The sequence below is a fragment of the Phoenix dactylifera genome, chromosome 4 (assembly GCF_051530095.1).
Source record: "Phoenix dactylifera cultivar Ajwa chromosome 4, Ajwa_hap1_PhDact_Kaust_v1.1, whole genome shotgun sequence".
Taxonomy (NCBI): Eukaryota; Viridiplantae; Streptophyta; class Magnoliopsida; order Arecales; family Arecaceae; genus Phoenix; species Phoenix dactylifera.
Genome location: NC_143193.1, coordinates 7,999,406 through 8,006,815, shown reverse-complemented (window position 1 = coordinate 8,006,815; position 7,410 = coordinate 7,999,406). Strand labels below are relative to the sequence as shown.

At 35.5% G+C, this 7,410-nt stretch overlaps 1 long non-coding RNA gene across 1 annotated transcript; it reads right to left on the bottom strand.

Annotated features, from left to right (window-relative positions):
* Nucleotides 1-6,141: 6,141 nt before the first annotated feature.
* Nucleotides 6,142-6,807, bottom strand: LOC149753632 (uncharacterized). The gene is made up of 2 exons (XR_016400411.1): nucleotides 6,611-6,807; nucleotides 6,142-6,522 (listed from the first exon to the last, which is right to left on the bottom strand). It is a non-coding gene; the product is annotated as an uncharacterized LOC149753632 (long non-coding RNA).
* Nucleotides 6,808-7,410: the final 603 nt, after the last annotated feature.

Sequence of the window (7,410 nt, the reverse complement as noted above, 5' to 3'; positions counted from 1 at the left end):
GTCCGACTAAAAATTTTGCCTTAGGAAGATAGTCGTTGGTGGCAAGAGAAATGACATCAATAATTGCATCATCATAGTAGAGCTAGCTAGTTCACTACAAAACGCTCATGATGTCACAAGAGCCACAGAATGGGTGATAGAATATTCATATAGACCTGATCGTCATCATCAGACAAATTATGAAAGAAAGAAGCTCAACTTCACATATTCGAACGCCTCTGAATTCCCCCCTGACTCCCGACCGGTGGTCTCAGAGATTTTGACAATCCTAACAAAATTTGCACTCTCTGTAGAAATTTTACTAATAAAATTGTTGTGTCTTGCACGTACTTTAAGATCACATTACTCCATTTCACCTAATTCTTTTATCATAACCTCTAGATCTTTATGTTTGAAGCTGTATTGATATGGAGATCACATTCAAGGATTGGCCAACCAATCATGCATGATCTACTTCAGAATTACCTTCCAAAATACTTTTTTCAAATCCAAAAGTTGAATATCTGCTTGTAGATTAGTGTATCAGATATGGATTTGCTGTGTAGATTAAAAAATAGGGAGCCAGTCCATGAAATTTCGCTGCAAATGTTGTAAATATTTCTTCATCTCCTTCTCCCTTTGTAATATCTCTCTAGATCGCACATGAAATATGATCTCCCTGGACAAATTTTTCTACTTTCTTTGATAAAAATGCAAGCCACCCATGCATATATATTCCTTAGAATTCAATCAAGAACATAACATGAACCTTGGTATAAAGAAGGCTAATAGGAAGAGCGAAAACTTAAGGTAGTTTTGCTTTATTAAATTGCAACTCCAAAACATGTACCACAGGAGAATCCAATCAACATGCTCAAAATTGTTTGCCCGTGCCAACTACCCAATTTATTCAATTACTAAATTTATTCTATCCTAATGTATTTAGAAGGATCAACCGCATGAATTACAGTTGCAGGCGTCGATCACCATGTTGCATTCGACGTCAGGCTGGCCGACATAGCCGCATTCGACGTGGTAGCAGCACTGCATATTTGAACAGTTATTGGGGTTGTTGGTGGCGCAGCACTTGCACGTTCCGCATTGAGATTTGGCATCGCCCTTGACCATGCCGGGCGGTAGATATTTGATTCTCGGTTTCGGCTCGAAGGCAGCAACATCTCCTGCTTTGCATGTGGTTTGTAAAAGATTAGTGAGTTAGCGAGTAAGAAAAAAATAGAAAGGACTGACTGTGATTTAAAGGAGGATCACCTCTCACGGGCAAGATAATTAAGAGAAGAACGAGAGTGAAGACGACGTGACGGGTGACCTTGCCCAAGGTTGTCAAGATGTGTTGGATAACACATCCAGAGAGGGAGAGAGGGTATATGTAATCATTTTGCAAATTAAGGAAGAAGTTTTGATTCATTGTTTGTTTATTTTTTTCATTCTCTATTATATATAACCTTTCGCAAATACAGGAAGAAGTTACAATTTATTTATTTGTTTCATTTTTTTCATTCTCTATTATAAATAATCCTTTTGAAAATTATGGAAGACATTTCAATTCATTGATTTATTTTTTTTGGAGTACCACTTCTCACCGGCAAGGTAATTAAGAGAAGAGTAAGAGTGAAGATGAGGTGAGGGGTGACCTTGCCCATGGTTGTCAAGATGAGTTGGATAACACATCCAAAGAGAGAGAGGATATAAGTAATTGTTTTGCAAATTAGGGAAGATGTTTCGATTCATTGATTTGTTTCTTTTTTTTCATTCTCTGTTATGAGTAGCCTTTTGTAAATTAAGAAAGAAGTTACAATTCATTGATTTGTTTCTTTCTTTCATTCTTTATTATAAGTAACCTTTTGCAAATTATGGAAGAGGTTACAATTCACTGAATTGTTTTTTTTTTCTAGAGGGGGCGGGGGAGGGCAAGGTTGTACGAAAATGATGATAGGAGGCATATCTGGCTATATGGTATAAATATTTGGCATAATCTAGTTCTATGTACTAGGGTTCTAATAAAAGAAATAAGGTGAATAAATTCATTAGTGGAAAACATAAAAAGTGATAGACCAAAATGGTGAAAACTTTTGACTGCTACTCAAGCTCCTACTATAGCTCCAATTTTGAAACGTTGGATTGTTTTGGCTGCTTGATCAGCTCATCTCATTCGACCTCTTCATTTTGCTTCGACAAAATTTATAGAATCTCATGGATTTACTAAAATGCGCGCCCAAAAATCACTAAATTCCCACTATTATTGTAATTTAACAAATGAAAAATAGATGATAAGTCATATGAAACCACTAAGAGTATTCATGGCAATACATAATGTATGTTATATGCATATATGTTTGAGTTATACTGGTTGCTTGATATGAGATTTGGCGATTAATGTTTTCACTTTCATACTGTTTATTTGCCCTTTTTAAATTTTATTATTATATCAGTGCGGGTGTGTGGAAATTTCTACTAGGCTATAAAGCTCACACCTCCTCTTTCTTTTTCTCTTTCAGAGTCACAAGATGAACAGTCTTGATTGGCTTGGGCATGGAGTTCAAATGGAGCCATTAGTTAGTTAATTTTTTTTTGATACCAAATAAATATTTACAAATTTTGTAACTGAATTAGTTTGAATATTTGATTATGATGGATTTATTTAGTTGGATTATTTGGCTATTAACATTTGATTTAAATTTCTAGAGTTATTAAAAAATTATTTATCTTTGGCCTTGCATAATATTTAGGGTACCACTCTAGGATTCATGCGGTTTTATCACGTAACCGACCTAAGTGATGGGCTCAGGGTATGACATCTGCTACATTGGAAAATTCTACAATCAACACAACCATCTCAGGAAAGAAACCTAGTTTTTAGCTTAACTTTTCCACCTTTCTTTGGAAAAATTATTTCGAGGCAACTTCTCCTAACCTTCAGGCAATATCTCTCCATTTTTCTCTGACAGTAGTATATATGTTGAATGATTTTTTCCCAAGGTGTTGGAGAATAGTTAAAAAACATGCCATTTCCATTTTTCTAGTAGGGCTAGATTCATAGTTTTTGAGATCTCAGATCCGGAAACGACATTCTGCTTTAAAATGTGGTATTTTTTCCAAATAACAAGACAAAAAAATACTAGATAGAGTGTGGTTATCTTTTCGATCTAATTGACAAGAAGGAAGATTTTCTTCAACTTGCTCAACTCCAATCTCTCAAGAGAAAATTAGAAAAAGTTGGCGAAATTTCAAAAGTAGAACTTTAAGTCTCATTTTCTTTTATTGATCCTTCACATCTCTTAAAATAAAGTATATAACTCCTATTTGTAATACTAGTGAGGTCACCCCTTTTACAATTTGGATTGGATTGCTACATTAGTTCAAATAAGACTATATATTTTAAAATAAATAAGATTAATAAGAATATTATATAAAAAAATAAAATTTTTTGAGAAGATAAATCTCAACTTCTACATCAACTCTGCCCTCTATTGCTCCGTCTGATTCTTCTTGCCTAGAAGTTACACCTGGTCAAAGTCTTACCTGAAAAGGAAATTTTTGGTTTGACCAGTCCATTTTGGAGCCTAAATAATGTAATTTCGGCTAGATTCAACTTTATAGGAGGTTGGCTCAAAGTTGTAGATCTCGAAAAGTTACCAAATTTTTTAAGAAAAAATCTCAATCCGGCATCCTATGACCAAGTTATGACCTCTGGTAGTTTGGCAGGTGACTCGGATTTTTGATATGGTAGATCTCATTTTTTAAACCCTATCCAGCCTAATTCGTAGTGGCCAAAGTCTTTCACATCCAGCGTAGTGATCCTCCTAAATATCCATAGTAGCCATAGTATTACACATTGAGTTGGGTGATCTCCTTGAATACTCGTGGTGGCCAAAATAATATACATCGAGTTTAGTGATCCTCCTGAATACTTGCAGTGGTTAAAATGAGACTCGATGATCCTCTTAAATCACTTTCCAAAGAAAGTTCGCCGAATGCGGTTAATACACATTACAAAACAAATAAAAGCAGAAAATTGAAAATTATATAATGGTAGGATTGCAGAGATAACAAGTCCTCATTTTGTCTGTTTGGAATCCAGACCAAACAGGCAGGATAGTGCAGTGTATATGGAGAGGCCCATAGTGATTGTTGCATGCCCCCTTGGATTTGCGCCACCAAGGATATGGTTTCATCCTATATGCTCGTTATATATGAGTTCAATTAATATCAAAGGAACGAACTTTTCCTTGGACTTCTTTCACGAAAAGAGAATGAAAAAGAAAAAGAAAAGCAGATCAAGATATTTTGATAATTCTCATCCGACATTGCTTCCATGCATGAAATTGCTTGGACCAAAATAATTTGGTTGACTCACAGAAATTGTGAAAATGTTGCTAAGCGCACCTTAAGATCCCATACATTCTTCAACTATATATTTAATGAATGTGTACTAATCATATCTCAATTACGTATTAAGGAACTTATTGTATTCATCAAAAATAAAAGTCTATTTTACTTTTCTAGATAATATAGTTTCAGAAAATTAATAAGAGGTTTGTTAAAAATGATCTAGACTTCCCTTAGTCTTACCAACCCAATTAGTCATGAACCAATTTCCACTCTCGGCATTAGTCTACATAATATTTTGGCTTAAGGCCAGCTTACCCCACTCATCCGCGTGCTTCTCTCTCTCTCTCTCTCTCTGTCTCTGATTCAAAAATGGTGAGAGTGCCCACCACATTCGTCGGTTGCTGTCACCCCATGGATTCATACTCTTACAACTATCAGTTTGAAGAAAAAAAAAACTAAAAAAGAAACATAATGAACAGTTAGAATCAAAATAATGGTCAAGTTGAAGGCTCATTAAATCATAATTCCCCCTTTTGCTTTTCCTCTTAATGGAAAAGTTAATTTAAGAAATATTTTTGAGAAAGAAAGATTTTCTCACATTATGCATCTAACATTAAGAACACGCAATGAAACATCTTTTGATAAAAGATTCATATATAGCTACATATCAATCACTTTATCGAATTAAAAGAATAGAAGCATTCTCTCTCCCTCTCTCTCTCTCTCTCTCTCTCTCTATTTTGATGCAATAGGGGCTAACGGAGTTTATCTCATTAGTCGCTAGCTTTTATTGGAATGAAAGAGTTCACCTTATTTCTTTGTTGGAACCTGCCACGTATAACCCGATTATGCCAGGTATTTTACTGAATATGTTCTGAAATAATACGCTTCCTATGATTATTTCAGAAGGACATGCACAAAGCAACATGAACAAAGACAAACAAAAAGAAAAAGAGCGCGATACACACTGCGTTTGTGTATACTGCCTCACAGTTGGTTGGCTTGCCAACTTGACGTTGAATTTGTGGACCTAGTCCGCCTAAAAATTTTGCCCTAGGAAGATTGTTGTTGGTGGCAAGAGAAATGACATCAATAATTGCATCATCATAGTAGAGCTAGCTAGTTCACTACAAAACGCTCATAATGTCACTAGAGCCACAGAATGAGTGATAGAATATTCATATAGACCTGATCGTCATCATCAGACAAATTATGAAAGAAAGAAGCTCAACTTCACATATTCGAACGCCTCTGAATTCTTTCCTGAGTCCCGACCGGTGGTCTCAGAGGTTTTGACAATCCTAACAAAATTTGCAGTCTTTGTAGAAATTTTACTCATAAAATTGTTGTGTCTTGCATGTACTTTAAGATTGCCTTACTCCATTTCACCTAATTCTTTTATCATAACCTCTAGATCTTTATGTTTGAAGCTGTATCGATATGGGGATCACATTCAAGGATTGGCCAACCAATCATGCATGATCTACTTCAGAATTACCTTCCAAAATAATTTTTTCAAATCCAAAAGTTGAATATCTGCTTGTAGATTAGAGTATCAAATATGGATCTGCTGTGTAGATTAAAAAATAGGGAGCCAATCTATGAAATTTCGCTGCAAATGTTGTAAATATTTCTTCATCTCCTTCTCCCTTTCTAATATCTCTCTAGATTGCACATGAAATAAGATCTCCCTAGACAAATTTTTCTACTTTCTTTGATAAAAATGCAAGCCACCCATGCGTATATATTCCTTAGAATTCAATCAAGAACGTAACAGGAACCTGGGTATAAAGAAGGCTAATAGGAAGAGCGAAAACTTAAGGTAGCTATGCTTTATTAAATTGCAATTCCAAAACATGTACCACAGGAGAATCCAATCAACACGCTCAAACTTGTTCGCCCGTGCCAGCTACTCAATTTATTCAATTACTAAATTTATTCTATCCTAATGTATTTAGAAGGATCAACCACATGAGTTACAGTTGCAGGCGTCGATCGCCATGTTGCATTCGACGCCAGGCTGGCCGACATAGCCGCATTCGACGTGGTAGCAGCACTGCATATTTGAACAGTTATTGGGGTTGTTGGTAGCGCAGCACTTGCACGTTCCGCATTGAGATTTGGCATCGCCCTTGACCATGCCGGGCGGTAGATATTTGATTCTCGGTTGCGGCTCGAAGGCAGCAACATCTCCTGCTTTGCATGTGGGTTGTAAAAGATTAGTGAGTTAGCGAGTAAGAAAAGAATAGAAAGGACTGACTGTGATTTAAAGGAGGATCACCTCTCACAGGCAAGATAATTAAGAGAAGAACGAGAGTGAAGACGAGGTGAGGGGTGACCTTGCCCATGGTTGTCAAGATGTGTTGGATAACACATCCAGAGAGGGAGAGAGGGTATATGTAATCATTTTGCAAATTAAGGAAGAAGTTTTGATTCATTGTTTGTTTGTTTTTTTCATTCTCTATTATATATAACCTTTCGCAAATATGGGAAGAAGTTACAATTTATTTATTTGTTTCATTTTTTTCATTCTCTATTATAAATAATCCTTTTGAAAATTAAGGAAGACATTTCAATTCATTGATTTATTCTTTTTGGAGTACCACTTCTCACCGGCAAGGTAATTAAGAGAAGAGTGAGAGTGAAGATGAGGTGAGGGGTGACCTTGCCCATGGTTGTCAAGATGAGTTGGATAACACATCCAAAGAGAGAGAGGATATAAGTAATCGTTTTGCAAATTAGGGAAGATGTTTCGATTCATTGATTTGTTTCTTTTTTTTCATTCTCTGTTATGAGTAGCCTTTTGTAAATTAAGAAAGAAGTTACAATTCATTGATTTGTTTCTTTCTTTCATTCTTTATTATAAGTAACCTTTTGCAAATTATGGAAGAGGTTACAATTCACTGAATTGTTTTTTTTTCTAGAGGGGGCGGGGGAGGGCAAGGTTGTACGAAAATGATGATAGGAGGCATATCTGGCTATATGGTATAAATATTTGGCATAATCTAGTTCTATGTACTAGGATTCTAATAAAAGAAATAAGGTGAATAAATTCATTAGTAGAAAACATAGAAAGTGATA